The sequence below is a fragment of the Pogona vitticeps genome, chromosome 2 (genome assembly GCF_051106095.1).
Source record: "Pogona vitticeps strain Pit_001003342236 chromosome 2, PviZW2.1, whole genome shotgun sequence".
Taxonomy (NCBI): domain Eukaryota; kingdom Metazoa; phylum Chordata; class Lepidosauria; order Squamata; family Agamidae; genus Pogona; species Pogona vitticeps.
In genome coordinates, this window is record NC_135784.1 from 175,048,570 (window position 1) to 175,065,262 (window position 16,693).

Consider the following 16,693-nt stretch of genomic DNA (forward strand, 5'->3'; position numbering starts at 1 on the left):
CGGTAAATGAGAAGCCTGCTCCCCCCCTTTTCCCTCAGTGGTCCAGCCCAACTCTCTCTTCGCAGCAGGCAGCGGCTGGGGCCCGCAGGCAGCATCAGCGGCGGCGGCGGCGGCGGGAGTAGGAGCCGGACTTGGAACTCAGGCAGTCCACAGTGGTGGGGGTGAGATCCGGATCGGGGGCGGCCTCACGGGAGGGTGAGCCGGAGCATAATGGCGAGGGTGTCCGTGTGTGCAGGGAACCGAATAGTGAGCAGCCCCCTCCTCGGCTTTGAGGAGGGGGGCGGGGTCAGTCCGTGGTGATGGATGGGGGTGATGGGTTGAACACAAAAATCGGGGTGCGGGGCAGGAAGTCTGAAGCACAAGGACATTTGGTTGAGGGGGGGCATCCTTGTCAGTGGATGGGGAAGAAAAGTTCACAGCCTGCCTTACTATTTCTAGTTTTTTTGTGGAGGGGGTGGCCACCACCCCCTTTCCTTGGTCTGTATTAGAAGTGGGCATATGTTCCACTCATGAAAGAAAAATATTATTACTGGCACGGTTTTAATTAGTACCGTAGGAGTCCCCTTGGATCTAATATTTCAGATCACGTTCTTCTACGTACTTCGGTTTGGATAGTCCGGAACAACTGATCGTGCTTAGCATTCTTTCAGGCAGGTCCTATCAGTATGCATGGCATTTGCAGAGTTTCATAAGCAAAAAAGGGTATGGCTCTTTAAGTTTACTAAAGGCAGGGGAATTGTTGGCGGGGGAGAAGGCGTGTGAGGGAGAGGAAAGAAAGGAATCACAAAGTATCTGTTGAGCTCACCGTTTGTGATGTATAAAAGAACCCCACTTCATCTAAAGTCAGCATATACATCCTGGAACATCTACTATTGATCCGTCTGGGAACCTTCCTTGAAAAAAAGGTGAACAAACCCCTTTTCACTGTGTTGTGATAACTTAAGACAGAGTGACAATTGGTGTTAACTAATCTGTATTAAGAAATATTTTTCAATAGGGCTCCATAATTTTCAAATCCCCTACTTCTTCTCCCTTTGTAAATTATTTGTCATAAAGCAGAGACTGGGCTTAGTTCCTGAACTCAGAAGGAAATTTGTTTTCTCTTCTATGCCAGAAAAAGTGAACTAATAGTAAAAAGGGGTTGCCTCCGAGCATGCACAGAACGTGCTCCCTCTCCAGCAACTGTGAAGATGAGTTTTGGCGAATGTGACACAAGTTCCAGGTATGAAACAGTGTCACATCTTGCCTGTTGAAAATATGAGTGTTTTCAAAAGCTTGCACAGTTTTTGTGCTGTTTTCATTCATCTGGTAAACGTATCGTTTCAGTATGCATTCTGTCATGCTAGAGTATCATTCTAGAGTGCAGTTACTAAAGTGACAGCATGCAGTCTTATAGCTTCAACAATTTAATTTTTAAAATGTAAGTTTTGAAAGCCCATCCACTAGAGTCAGATATAAGCTAGTGTGTAGAATTGGCTTTGAACACATGGCTCAGACCAAGACAAAACTTATTTTCAGTATCAGAACTAAACTTGCTTTGGCATCCCATGAAAAACAAAACAAGGGCTGAAAAACTCTTGCTTAGTGTTGTAAGTTGTGCTATAGTAGGCACACCGTTGTTGAGTCAACTTCTCTCTAGTTTCATTGATTCAGAGGAGCCTACTCTAGTTGCAACTTAATGTAGCATAATAAGTGGCAATGTGAGTAGACCCATTTGAATCAACAGAACTTACAGAACAGTTGACTCACCAAATCCCCACTGATTCAAAGAGCCTACTTGAGTGTGTTTTACTATATTAAGCAACAGGATTTCAGCTAAGAAGCAAATTTGTGGCTCTTGTCTCTCCAAAGTTTATTTAATTGAAGCATTAGTTCAGAGGAGCAGGCGAGCTTTTTTATTCTAACTGCTGCTGGAAAACAAAAGGGTTACTGTAAATCACCTCCCCCCCCCGTACAGCAAATCCAGAGATTTGCCTTCTAGCCCACCCTGCACTAAAGTTGTTGTACAGATCGATTCATCCCTGTTGATTCTTACTGTGTTTATTTCTTTGATTTGCTGAACAGCTACTGTAAATGTAATTGGAGAAGGCCGACAAGTGCCATGATTTGTCCATGTGTCCACCAATCCTTTGCTTTTTAAATACCTTATACAGTATTTCTGTCACCCCTGCAAAAGATTGCCTAGCAATGAATTACATTGCTGGAATGATTAGGGATTAGGCCTTTATGTTAAAGAGGTGGACTTCAAAGCAGGCTTGAGTGGCACTCTCTTTTATTTTAGACATGTGTTGATGTTATGTTCCCAGTGGGGATGAGACAGTTTGTATGGCTGGGCCTTTTTGACTTATATGGCATTTTGCTTCCCTTGGGTTTCTGTTTTCTTGCCATGTAAGACGGAAGCAGGATCAGAATCTAATCTCGAGAGACCATGAAAGCTTTGTTGGGGTGGGCAAAAGTGATATGGTATCCAAGCAACTTCATGATATTAAAAGCTCAGTATGTGTGCTGGTAATCTTGTGCCATTCCCCCTGCCCCCCAAATTCTGTGACTGTGGCTGAAGTGTTTTTTTTATTAATTTTATTTTCTTGCAAATTTATAAGTTTGGATGTGCAGAAAAAAAACCAAACTGCTCTGTCCTGATACTGAGCATTTGCATAAAATATTTCAAAGTGCTTCACAGACATTTTTTCAGTAGTCCTTTCAAAAGCCCTGCATTGTAGGTTATTTTTATAGTTCAGATAGTTGAAGAGGGAGAGAGACAGAGGAAAGAGTGGTTTGCCTAAGACCATCTGGTGACTTTGTGACAGAGTCTCCCACAAAGCTAAAGTAGATTCCAAAAAATATACAAGGGTGCCCTCCATTCTTGACCCTATTTATTAAAAATGCCCATCAATAAATCAACTGAACTTTTGTTGATACATTTACCAATTAAAGCCTGGGATCTTAATTAAAGTTTGATGGAGAGGACCCTTCTTACAGCATATTGCAAGAATAGAGATTCAGAAGAAAGTCCAAAAGGCTATCCGTGTGGAGTTGGGAAACCAGGCTATGAAGTGCTAAAAGCTGCAGCTGATTTGAGTAACCAATCCCAACTCTAGAACCTTCCTCTGCTCATCATCTTATTAACCTGTTTATCTTTGTTCCCCATAATTGGCCCACTTGACAAGTTCAGTGTGGAGCAGGTTAGCTTAGAGTGTTTGTTTCAACCTGCGACTGAGCTGCCCAGATATGTCAAAATACCTCAGGCTGCCACCTGTGCTGTAAGTGCTGTCAGACAAAGATGTGTATGGCTGCCTGAGGGTATAGGTTGGCCACTGTAGGCCTCTGAGTAAAATCTGGTTCTCTGGGGAATGTTGCTGGATTCCATGATTGTCGTGGCAGTCATGGAGGCAAAAGAGTGGAGGAGAAAATGAGCTTATAGAACTGCTGGGTAGCTCAGTGATTTATGGGTGCAGAGCCCCCCACTCTGCCTCCTTGACAAGGGCTGGACTTGATGACCCATAGGACCCATTGCAGTTCAACTTCTAAGATAATGGTGATGACATGGTATTGAAGAAACCATTTTCTGGAGTAGAGATTGAGGCATTTGCCTATTCATCACCTCCCTTTTACTTTTCAAAATGGCTCTCTGTTGACAGACTCTTACAGTCAACGAGGCGACTTGTCACAGATCTCCTGACCCCCCACTAGAATTCCATGGCTAGGCTGCGATAGGAATCAGCCCAAGGGGCTCTTTTTGCTTCCCTATGCTAGGTCAGGAAAGTTCAGTGCTTACGATCAGGTTGCATGGCAAATCACATCAGTTGTCTTGGTGTTCCGCAACGTTGGGAATCATTTTGTTTTCCATATTTGATTCAGCAGTGTTGGCATAGACCTTGAAGACAGACTTTCATCTTTTTAAAAAAAATCCCAAAGTTTCCTAGGAGAGTTTTTCACAAAATCATTTTTGTTCGCAGCGAAAAGAGTCCTGATCAAATTCCATCAACTCAGACTTGGTTGAGACAGTAACAAAGCTTGACAAAGATCTGGTGCACACTGTTCCCTTTGTTAATGAGCAATGCTAAGGGTGCCAAAGCTCCTTTCCCCTCAGCTGCTTTCTCCCCTCGCTCAGTGCAAACATGCAATGGTCCAGTTTTCTCCTCAGATACATTTATTTTTAAATGTGTCCTGGCTGCTGACAGTGTTTAGGTAGTGGATGTGCGTTTCCTTGGTGAACAACTAAGATCTTAGATAATCATAGATAGATGTTGTTTGCTAAAGCACCCCTTGCTAGTTGGAAAAGTTAAATATGCTTGTTTGATGCTAGTTACTGCTGAGATATCTCTGCCTTCAGGCATGGACAGGTGTGGCCAGGCAGCTTTCTTAGCTGACAGAACATGCATTTAGTTTTTACTGTATTCTAGGGGTTATGCTTATGTCCTGCCTTCCTTTTAAGGCCATGTACAAATCTTCTCCTCATCTACCACCGCAGAGATTAGATTCATCTCTGGATTCATAGCTGAGGTTCTTGGCCACAACAAAGAAATCCACACCTTATGCTACAGAAAACTAATTCCTTGCTGTAAAAGGTTTCTCTGAATAAAAAGGGCCCACATTGCCTCTCAAAGATGGGTTTTCACAAGCACTATGAGCTCTGAAACTAGAGACTAGCCTTTTAAAGAACACTCACCTGGATCTTGATCTATAGAGTTTGGACAGTTTTGGTCATGTGGTGGTGGTGGTGGTTTGCATTGTTATGGTTTCAGTCACTGGTCCTGTGGAAACACCTGCTTCATGCAGACAGCTGGGCCACATGATGGTCCAGTTCTGGAACAAAATTATCTTAGTTGATCAGATTTGAGGGCAGTGATAGGGAGGAGCGTTCTGTTTGTACCCTTTGTGAACTCCCCGAGGCATTGATTAGCTGCTACAGATATTAGATTTGACAGAATTTGAATCTCAATCCAGAAGAACTCTTCTGAGGTTCTTAATCAGATACTTTTAAGGAGCTGTTTTCTTGCAACTGTGTTCCAAGCAGCCACTCCACTCGTTCAGTAGATCCCATGCGTGAAGAACGGCAGCATTTGTTATACTTTCACCACAGGTAATATGCGGAGGGCCTGCCCTCTTTTGTTTATTACATTCTTCCTCTACATGTAGTATCTGTCCTTTGACTGAAAAGAAGCCCAGAGTCAGTCACTGGAATGAATGGAGGTATCTGCATCTGGAGAGACCGTCCACACAAGCTGTAGTTTGATGTGGTTCATGCTGTGGGAAAAAGGCAGCCCTGTTACTCTGGTCTTATTTCAAGGAGCCATCATGGTTCCCCTCTGGTGTAAGAGGTCCTGGGAAGAGACAGCTGAATGGAGTTCTGTGGTATTTTAGTGAGGCTGATCCTCTTTATGAGGCATGGCATGTATTTCTGTACCTCAGAAATGTATGGCTAATAAAAATGTAGGATGATTAGGCTCTTATATTGCTGTTAATGACACTGCTTCTGGGGCCTTGGGGCATCACATTAGTGTAGCATTAAAAATGTCACAAATGTGCTGCGCTTCTGTAGAACGGAGCTGGGAAAGGTGGGGCCATCCAGAAGAATCTGGACTCAAACACCCATTAGACCCAAAGTGGCACAGCTAATGGAAGATGGGGGTTGAGGTGTATTTACATCTGGAGCACTGCACTATACCCAGACTTGCCACAGGGTCTAATCTGCTTTATTGTGACGGTGTCTTTCCCCCACCCACCCCATTGACCTTCTGATACCTGAAGCACTGTTGGAAGCTCACTTTGATTCACACTGAACTACATTGTATACAGTTAGCTTCCAGAACAACAGGTGAGAATCCTCTTTATAGCTATAGGATAGCCCAGTGTAGTACTGTAGTTATTTTTAGATAACTTTCTATTCTATCTTTCTCCCGGTGTTCATGGCTCTTCTTCTCACTTTACCCTCATAACAACAACCCTGTGAAGTAGGTCAAGCTGAGAAAAAGTGATTGGCTCAAGGCCACCCAGTGAGCTTCAAAGTTGAGTCGTGAGTCAAACTTCCAAGATCCTAAACATTATATAGTGGTGCCTCGCTTAACGGTGATAATCCGTTCCAGGAAAATCGCTGTTAAGAGAAAACATCATAAAGCAAAAATAAAAAGCCCATTGAAACACATTGAAAATCGTTCAATGCGTTCCAATGGGCTAAAAACTGACCGTCCAGCGAAGATCCTCCATACAGCGGCCATTTTCGGTGCCTGTATAGCGAGGAATCCGTCCCTAAACACAGTGGGGAGCCATTTTAATTACCCGGTGGCCATTTTGAAACTGCCTATCAGCTGTTAAAAAAACATTGTTTTGCAAAGAATCTGTTCCCGAAGCAAGGAACCGATCATCGCAAAGTGAAAAAACCCTATTTAGACCATTGTTTTGCAATTGCAAAAACGTCATGAAGTGGATTTGTCGTAATGCAGGGTAATCGTAAAGTGGGGCACCACTGTACTAAGTTGGTTCCATTAATGGTGACTTTGAAGTCAGTCAGGGAGGAGAGTGGAGTTGTTGACAGTGGAGATGTTTATAGGATTTCTGTATATAGAAAGCTGTGTAGCTCAGAAAGCTCATAATTCTAAAGTATTTTTATTTTCCATCATACAGTAATAAAAATTTTGCCCACTCAGTGCTGTGCAGGGCCTCCACAATCCAAAGGATACAGATCAATGGATGTAAATACTCCTTATAAAGTCATGGAAGCCCTAGGTTTTTTTTTATTGGTGCATCTCTTTGCATCTTAAAAATTAAAAAGGAGTGGAGAAAATGCACATTATATTACTCTTTATATCCAGTCTAAATTTTACTGCTTCTAAAATGTCAAAACAGAAGAGTACTGTATAAGAATGTGCAATCACTAGAGAAAACAGAAGAGGCATATAAATGTAAAATAAATGATTTGCCTTCAAACTGCTTGCAGTTTTCTCCCTAAAGCGCACTGCTTCTAACCAATGAGATGATAGTATCACCCATCAGCTTCATCATTTCTTATATAACTATTTATAGTAACAGCAGTCCCAGTTCTCTTGGGCGCTGGTCTTTCTGTAGCCAAAAGGGTCCCACCTGCACACAAGAAGGAAATATCCACACATATGGGGGAATTGTGAGGTTTACATTAGAACAGAAAGTTCTCAAGAAAAAAGTCCTCAGACAATAGCTATGTTAGCTTGTTTCAGCAGATCTTAAGTAAAATGCAACATAAAGCTTTGTGACACCTTGAAGACCACGAGATTTTATTTGGTGTAAGCTTCTGTGAATTTTCCTTGGCTGCAAGACTCCATTAAGGACGGGCACGGAAAACCTAAGGAGCCAGCGAGACAGAATAGTGTTGAAGCCAATGCCTCAGCAGGCCACTAGGGGGCACTGAACCGCAAGAAAAGAAATTGTGTGGGCTTTTTTTCCTTTTTTACATCCACTTACTCATAGTACAGCAAGATATAACCCACATGCCACTGATGTAACTCAGGTGCAACCATTTTCCTCTGCACTCCACTGAAGAAGTGTGCAAAATCATATCCAAAATAAAACTTGGTAAGTCTTAAGGGTGCCATGGAATTCTTGCTTTCATTCTCCTCCTATGGCAGTTTAGATCTTAGTTTGGCCGAGTATATCTTGATAGTCCTAGGCAAGCCTCTGCATCTGACCCTCAGCCTCTCCCCACTCTCCAGTAGCTTAATATTGAGATAGCAACAGTGCAACAGCTGTTGTTAAGGTTTGCTGAGAACAAGTATATGAAATACGTTGGCCACACACATTTAGGAAGCCGCCTTAAATACTGAGAAGCTAGCAAAAAGCTCTACACACAGTCTAGTGGGCAGTGTATGCATATATAGGAACAATCCAAGGTGCAGATGTGGTTATCCAGTATCAGGTCTGGTTTTCATTGCAACACTATTCCCCTTGCCCATGCTGCATTTCTCTTTATCTCTATGGAGCAAATGGCAACTACTCTCTGGAATGGGAAAAACGAGGAAAAGGGCTGGGCAGGATAGGCCATATATGACTCCAGATGTTACTGGAATTCAAAGGGCATCAGCAGTAACTAGCACAGCCAGTGGTGGCGGATGATGGGAGTTGTAGTCAAGCAACATATGGAAGAGTAGATATTAGCTGTACCTGGTGTAAAACACAGAGGCACCAGGATATAGGATCTAATCTTGCTCTCTTGACCTGGGAAGGATCTGCTATACCAAGAACTAAGCCTGTCCCCTGATGTGTGTGTATTATTATTATTATTATTATTATTATTATTATTATTATTATTATTATTATTATTATTATTATTATTAGTAGTAGTAGTAGTAGTAGTAGTAGTAGTAGTAGTAGTAGTAGTAGTAGTAGTAGTAGTAGTAGTAGTAGTAGTAGTAATTTGATTTATATACTGCCCATCTGGCAGCCAGGGCCACTCTGGGCGGTTTACAACAGATAAACAAACAATAGAATAACAAAATAATACACATACAAAAGAATAATACATTTGGGACATAAATCAAATATCATAAAGTGCAGTGAAAAACAAATACAATACAATAAATTACAATTAAAAGCATAAAATATAAAAGACAAGAAGCATGTCAGTGTGATAGATGATATCTTGCTCCTTTATCTGCTCAGACCCATCTTGGCTTCTATTTTGCAGTTACTACAATGTGGGGAAAGCAGAATCAAATGTTTGGAAATTGCTTTTTTGTTGACCAGGGATGTAGGGCATCTGACTTTCCAGATGATGTTAATGAGCAACTCCCATAATTCTTTACCGAGTGTATAGAGATAAATCACTCCTTCTCCCTTTAAAATATATATATCCAAATATACATATCTGTGTTGTACTGTTCATAGATTTACACATGAAGGCATAGACTTTTGCACACATATGATCAATCACAATTGATGTAGTAAGTGGTATACTTTGTAGGAGTACATCATACACCATTACCTATATGTCTGTGTGCAGAAATGCTGGATTCTGTGATAGTTGTAATTGTTTTAGGCTTGCATCCTTTGCATCTTTTAAAAGTGGCTCTACTTTAGACACTTAAGGAAGAACAAGGAACTGCTGGAGATGATAAACTTCAGGAGAGGCCTGGATGTCCAGATGTTGGACCAAATCTTCCCTCATCCCCGACCACTAGCTTATGGGAAATGGACTCCAACATTTGCAGCGATTCATGCTCCCCATCTTAGAGCTACAAGACATATATGTGGTACAGCTACTTTCTCACCCATGGATCCACTTGACTGAAAAGCCTAGTAAGGTTGGTTATTGCCCTAATTAGCATAAACTCACCAGGCTTTCGAAGCAGTGAATGCCACTTCACTCCCTCCACATTTAATTTCTAAAAATGGTATTGAATTGTCATTGTCTCCTCCTGCTCCCTCTTCCTCCCCTCATTAGTTGCTTAGAGCAACATGTCTTTTCCCCACCTCATTTTATCCTCCTAAGCCTACCCTATGAGACAGTTAGGCTGAAAGAGTGCTTGTTCTGCAGTCACCTGCTGACCTTCATGGTTGCTCCTGATTTGAATCTGAGTCCTCCTCGTCATAACCCTTACTCTAGTTTTTAGCAGTTGTTTTGCCCCTGTAAATTGCTTGTGTACGTGCCTGGGGACACCTGCAGTTCTAGCAGGCAGACACTGAAAATGTATAGTCACTGGTATTTTGTTAGGTCTGCTCCTGTTCACTGTCTCCATCCCTGTCCTTGTTAACATGTGACAACAGAATAAAATTTGGAAAGGTAGAGTGCCATCCACCCAGTGGCGTTCTTAGGATGTTGGAAAATATTTGATCATGATCAGGTAGCAGGCAGAGAATCAACCAACTGGCCAGGGTATCAACCCCATTTTAAGGCAGCCTCCCACAATGCATTGCCTTCCCATGTTCAAGTCTATCTCGGGAGCCAGAGAAGTAGAAACTTAAACATCTAGGCCAAATTCTATTGGGATATTTTTTCTGCATATGTCAGGCAGTTGAGTCTAATTACATGTGATGTTTGTGTCGCTGTTGGTAAAACCAGCACTTTCTTAATTAGCTGCTGCTTTTACTTCTGCTATTGCACTATGATGGACCTGAAGGGAAAAACATGTTAGCCCTGAAATTTTTAGGCTGCGGAGTTATATGCTTGGTACAATATGTTCCTTCTGGAATCAGATATTACAGTATTTAGAGATTATTGTTCCATATTTTCATTACAGTCATAGTTTGCTGTCATAAATGAGGTGGTGAAACTGCTTAATATTCATATGTTATTAACACCCATCACAATTTTTTTTGTAATTTTGTAATTTGATTGTCAAATGTGTGTATTTGAGTTGTAGCACTTTTGATTACTTAGTTTTATATCCTGAGTTGGATCTTGGCTTGATTTTTTTAATATCCCAGTTTACTGAAAAGGTTCAGTACAGGTTTCAATGAACATAAGGTGGTTTTGCACATGAGATAGCAGGCATTACTAGTTTTATTTTACTACGCTGTTCCTTGCAGTGCACAGATATTTCTAGATAGGGATGCTTTGTTCATTTTGGCTGTTTCCTTTGCTTGAGGCTTACTGTGACTCGGATGAGTCGGGGTGAATGTGATTTGATGACTTGGAATATTGGCTTGCAATGGGCGTGTAGACCAAGTAATGGTTGGGATCCTTTTAGAGTTGCTGTAATTGTATCTAAGTATAAATGCCCATGATGGGTGCTATCCAAAAGATAATGTATGAAGTAATTGCAGTTAGTTTTCTACACACTTGTCTCCATGTGGATTGTAGAAAACCAATGTTGCTGGTCTTGTGTGTAGGAAACGGCGATCTGTATCAATGGATCTGCATTTGCGTTTTGTGGGGGCTTGGTTTTGTATCTCCGGCATATGCTTGAGATGGCCCTTGACGTCTTGTGCTCTTTTTCTTATTGGGATAACATTAGTTGTGCATGCCTTCCCCAATCCAGTCTTGAAAACGGCTCACGTTGCTGGAATATGCCAGGCCAAATCTGCTTAATCTGATCCCTGGACTCAAATTACCTAATTGGATCTCAGCTGAATGCTTTCCCCTCCTGTTCGCGACTGTAAAGGGGGCTCCTTGACATCCTTTATAACGTGGTCGAAGATGTGGTCATCTTCGCGGAGGAAGCAAACGCCGGCCCCGTTCACGAGCACTCATGAATCTGCCCGTCCCCTCCAGAATGTGCTCTGGATCTCCTCGTCGTTCCGCCTCTCCCTGAAACTCGACGGGGCCCGAAGGGAAGGGCCACCCGCTTCTCCAAAGGGTGAGGACCTGGAGGCGGGGCTTCCCTACCGTAGCTGCTCATCAGAAAACGGCGGCCGCAGCAGCAGAGGGAGGCGGAACCGCCTCCCCAGGTCAGTAGGCGTGACTCGCTTCTTTTTTCGCCTATCTGGGAGAAAGTAGCGGTGACGGATATCGGTGGGAGCCAATGGGGTGGCGACGAGGGTGGGGCGGCCGAGGTGTCGCCCAGATGGGAGCGGAGCGGCGTTAAAGAGGTTTTTGTTCCGGGCCCGGCCGCCGCCATCTTGTGTCAGAGCGGGTCGGAGGAGGAAGCGGCAGCAGCAGCAGCAGCGCAGAGCGGTGACTCGGCAGCAGCAGCGGCCGCGGCGGGGCCTGACACAGCCTCATTGGTAACTTCCAGGGCTTTCTTTTCCCCTTCCCGCCTCCTGTTTCCATAGAAACAAGAAAACCTTCCCAGGGATGCTTGTCTCCATAGAAACGGGGACACCCCCCCTTTCCCTCTTGGATCCCTCTTCGTTCCACTGAGGGCCTCAGCTTGTTTCGCTGACGTTGAACAGCATGATGGGCCCTTTCCCCAGTTCGCGTTAGCATGGCTGCCTCCCTTCTCCGCTGCCCCAGCCTCTGTGCCCTGGCCATAATGGCCACCCTTTCTTGTTTTTAGCCTCTTTCTTTTACGGCATCGGGGGCACAGAGGGAGCCAGACTCTTGAATGGGCCCTTGTCTCCAATGGAAAGTGCCCCTCCTCTCCTGCTTCGTTTGTGGGCTCGCTTTGATTCCGAGGTGGGCCGCCTGTGTTTGCCCTATACAGTACTGCTATCAAGATCGTCACCATTCCTATTTCTTCTTTCTCCATTCGTTACCTAGCGCAGCCTTAGAGATGATTGCATCGCCTAAGGCACATCCCCACGCGAGGGAGGGAGTGGGGATTTCAGAAAAGAGCACAGAATGAAAAATCTAGGGGCTTAGTACCAGCAGTATAGACAGATACTGGGGAAGGCCTGCTAATATCAGAGGCAGCTGGGACTGGTAATACATCTTGCTGAGGGAGATACCTTGTGAGGTTATCTTTGTCTTCTAGTATCAGTGGGAAGGGCTTTCCTGCTCATTCAAAGTACGGTGGAAAATAAATAAGGAGATTGGGTGTTTGGGATTTGTGATTTCAGTTAACTGTATTATGGATCTATAAAGACACTGAGAGCTGACTATTACAGATCCTTGGAGCGTGCTGGTAAATTTCAGGTCCTTAAAGCAACTTTACTCGCCAGATGGCTACATTTTACAAGCCAAGGTTCTTCCATTGGGGGAGGGAATTTCAGTAGGGTTGGCTAAAGGCAGGCTGATGAGTATTGCAAGCTCTTGGCCCATGCCCTGGTCCATGGGGTCACGAAATCGGACATGACTAAATGACTAAACAACAGCAACAATGGCACACAGTTTGTGAAAATCTGTCACCTAAAAGAAAGAAAAAAACAGATTCTATAATTGGGCATATATTTGACCTTTGGAAACAAGCTTTTCCTGTGAAAAGTTTGGGATAGCCCCCTTAAGCTGGAGTGCATGAAAACTCGTGCCTTTGATTTTCTGTTGGTTGTGCACTTCATTTAAAGAGCCAGATTTGTTTCAGATGGAAAGAAGAATGTTTACACTTGATTTTGGTATTTCATCTGTAGCGGAATGAGAAATACATTTTGCTTATTGTTAAGGGCCCTATTAAGTGTTTGATGGAAAGTCAAATTTGTTTCTGACTGTGATAAAATTCTTCCTTGGTGCTTCACATATATCTAGGTGTGGTGTATAGCCACTCCAGCCACTATCTTTTTCAGGTAATCCTCGACTCACAAAGAACATGATCAGCCTATCTGCCTGCGTATGTGTGTCACAGGGCAGTTGTAATGTGGGTCTGGCAAGCTGCTACTGGGAAGGCATTGTGACTGGCTTGCCTTGGGCAAGAGGTTAATTAGAAGATTGTGCTACTTTGGTGACTCTTCAATGGCAGCCTTCACTTGGAATGTGTTTCTGTGTTCAGAATGATGCTGACTGCCTGGGTATGGCTTGTGGCTCCTGTTACCTGAAAATATACAATACATGCCCTGGCTTCCATGGCAATTTTTACATTATTAATTGTCTCTTCTGGCTAACTTCAACCTGAGACTTCATGTATGTTATGGGAGAGGGAGAATAAGGAGCCAAAAGTCCAGGTCTCATTCTTGGTTCTTGGAAGTGTTTATAGTAGACATAGAACTGATTTCTGTTAGGTTCCCTTGTTAATTCCATTTCCATCATTCTTCACTCCAATTAATGCCAAACCACTTGAACTGTACTGTCTTGCAACTCCTGCTGCCATGTTCTCAGTAATCTGATCAATATAAGCCAAAAGATTTGGGACTTAGGAATCTGCAGCGTTATTGCCAGTCCTGTATAAGGTGACATCCTGTATTTCTTCCTACCCTTCTATGGCATCTTAAGTGCATACTGTATTCCAAAATTCACATTGCAGTAACACCTTTATTAGGCAAACAAAAAAGGCACACACATTTGTATGGGTTTTCAGCAACTTTAGATTTGTTTCATGTTCATTACTTTCTGAAGATCTTGAAGGCTGACCTTTTGTGCTTTTTCATTTGGCCTTGTAAATCTGTTCCTGCAGTATGGATTTAGGACTTTTTCTTTTCATCTTTTGCTTCTTTCAGTAGCTTATTGTCCCGCTAATTTCATTTTCTTTTTCTGTAGTCATTCCTAGAACTAGATAATTAAAATAATAGTGTGAGGGATATGTGCATGGTAGCACATGGTTGTGAACCTGTGTTCTGAAACTAAGCTGCTAATGTGTGTTAAAGAAATTGCCTTTGGTCATCAGTGAGGTCATTTGCCAAAGAGAAACTGGGATTTCAGAAACCTTTGTTGTTGAGCTTGGATCATCCATTTAGCTGTTGCCATACCTCTTTTCTTGTTTTGTCGGAATAAAAAATATTCATTTTTGACACCTATCACATATTCCCTGAAATACTGTACAGCACTCCCATCCTCTGTACCCTTAAATATCGCTATCTGAATGACACATCTGCCTTCTTAATAGTTACCTCATTTACTTTGAAGTGTACAACCAGTCCATATTAAATTGCTAAGCATTATTTTATCTGTCTTGTAAGAGCTTTTTTGCATTGCTAAAATTGCCAGCCCCAAAATACCACTGACATTTTTCTTTTAGTGAACTTCCTTCAACGTGCAAATAGTTGATGCAGGCCTAAACCTAAAAACTGCAGAGGTGAAAAATAGGTCTCAACATAAATGGAAATGAATGTGCTTCTGTCTCGCTGTAAATGGTCATTATTGTTTTAGTGGTTAAACCTTTCTCTTAAGAATTGTTGAATTTTTTTTAGGCAAGCCCATCTCTTCACCTTTTGCCATGCCTTTTCTTTTGATTACTAGGTTTGCCTTCTATTTTTTCCCCCTGACGAGTTAATATTCTGGCTTACTGTGAACACTTTAGCTAGCCTCTGCTACAGGTGTCAACTTGCAGAGACCTGATTTATCAATTTACTGGGCATAGAGGCTCTCTGTGAATGTGGCAGTTGCTTTGAAGGAAACATCTGAAGTACCATCATGAAATGGAATGGGCTAAAGTTTGTCTTTTTTTTCAGTACTGCAGGAGAAGGTTCCGGTCTCATTATTTTTACTTCTCTGCCTTTTTGGGGAAAAAAACTACCTGGATGGAAAAACACATCTGTCATTACATGGAAAAATCCTGTTACATGGGAAAGTCCAGCTTACAGTGGTTCCTTGCTTGATGACGTTAATTCATTCCAGCGAAATCGCTTGAGAGCGAAAAGTCATCAAGCGAAATAAAAAAAACACATTGAAACACATTGAAAACCGTTCAGTGCATTCCAGTGGGCTGAATACCTGCTCATCCCGCGAAGATCCTCCATATGGCGGCCATTTTTGTGCCTGTAAAGCGAGGAATCCATCCTAGAAAACAGCGGGGGGCCATTTTCTTCAGCCGGTGGCCATTTTGAAACCCGACGATCAGCTGTTTGCTGATGGTCGTAAAGTGAAAATCGGTAAGATCATTGCACAGTGAAAAAACCCCATTTAAAACATCATTTTGCGATCGCAAAAGCGACCACAAAAACGTCAACGTAAAGCGGATTCGTCGTAGAGCGGGGTAATCGTTCAGCGAGGCACGATTGTATTTTGCCCAGGTAGCAGCAGGTTCCATCTTGTGTGTTCAGTCACATATGTCAATGGCTCTTGTGTTCTTGTTACCTTTTGTCAACCTTAATGCAGGGCATGGATTCAACTGTAGAGTACCTAATGGCTGACACAGATTCCTGATTGTTGATTATTTTTGAGAAAGCAGTAGCCTTTAGGATAAGGAAGGAGAGGAGTTTGGAATAGGAGCAGAAAGAAGATAAGCAGCAATATCCAAGTGATTTACAGGAGAGCAGCAGGGGTTTGCAACTACCAGTGGTTTGGGGATGGTGATAACGAAAAGCCTTATTTCACTTTCACATAAACTGAAGAAATCAAGAAAGCTTGAAAAGGGAACAGAAGTATATTTGTATGTGAAAGAACCTCGGAGTGTTCCCAGTCCTGTTTTTTTTGTCATATGTTCAAGGTACTTTGTTCCACAGTTCTGTGTCTGCCTCCTAGGCTACTGCATCTGCCTACCACAAGCTTAAAGTATGCTCAGCTCTGGACTTTGACTTCTGCTTTTGGCCCAAGTGCCAGGAAGTTGGTTCCACTGTTAATTGTATTAAACTGAATCTGATATGCTTCTTTTGTTGATATCCCCTGTAAGGTTCATACAGTAATTAAGTTTCAGCAAACATGGGTGTAAGTACCATGCTATTACAGCTCCATTAGCCAAATATTTAGCTGATCATCATCATTATCATAATCATTTTAGAACTGCAGAACTGGAAGGCACTCTGTAGATCATTGAGTCCAGCCCTGGTCAAGATGAAGCCTTGAACAGTCTTGTTTCCAGGGATGTAATATCATGAGGTGATGGCAGCACTTGACCAAGGAATGATTGCGTTGTCTTCAGTTGTTCTGAAGTACTATAGATCCTTTATTTTGATGTGAAGCAACATGAAACCCATGTTTATTTCTCAGTTTTCTTTAGTAGTGGATTTCAAAACTTTGTACAGTGTAAGAATCTATTGGGTTTATTTGCTGACAAGCATGTCTCCCATAGACTTCTGCATGTTGTGAAGAATTTTGGATTTTTAGCTTGGTGTGTTAGTTCTAGGAACATGCCATTTGGGATTTTTGGAATACAGGTCCCATAATTCTCCCTTCTGGGAGTTTCACTGGACAGACAGCTCACTTGGAAGAAAGGCCTAAACTTGAAGGCTTTGTGTCTTAGCTAGGCTTAGCTCTGCCCAATCCTCCTGTTAAAAAAAACGGAAGCTCCCAGATGGCACACGGATAGGAAGCTGACAT

General features: G+C 42.6%; 1 protein-coding gene across 4 annotated transcripts in view; it reads left to right on the forward strand.

Annotated features, from left to right (window-relative positions):
- Positions 1–8: 8 nt before the first annotated feature.
- The window catches only part of UBA1 (ubiquitin like modifier activating enzyme 1), a 50,318-nt gene continuing 33,633 nt past the window's right edge, over positions 9–16,693 (forward strand). Inside the window, exon 1 of one of the 4 annotated variants that reach the window (XM_020797596.3) lies at positions 9–161. The gene's annotated coding sequence lies outside the window, so the exon portion shown is untranslated. Of the gene's footprint in view, positions 906–11,482; positions 11,635–16,693 lie in introns of those variants that run through there. The other 3 variants (XM_072991308.2, XM_020797597.3, XM_020797595.3) reach the window with 3 other exon arrangements.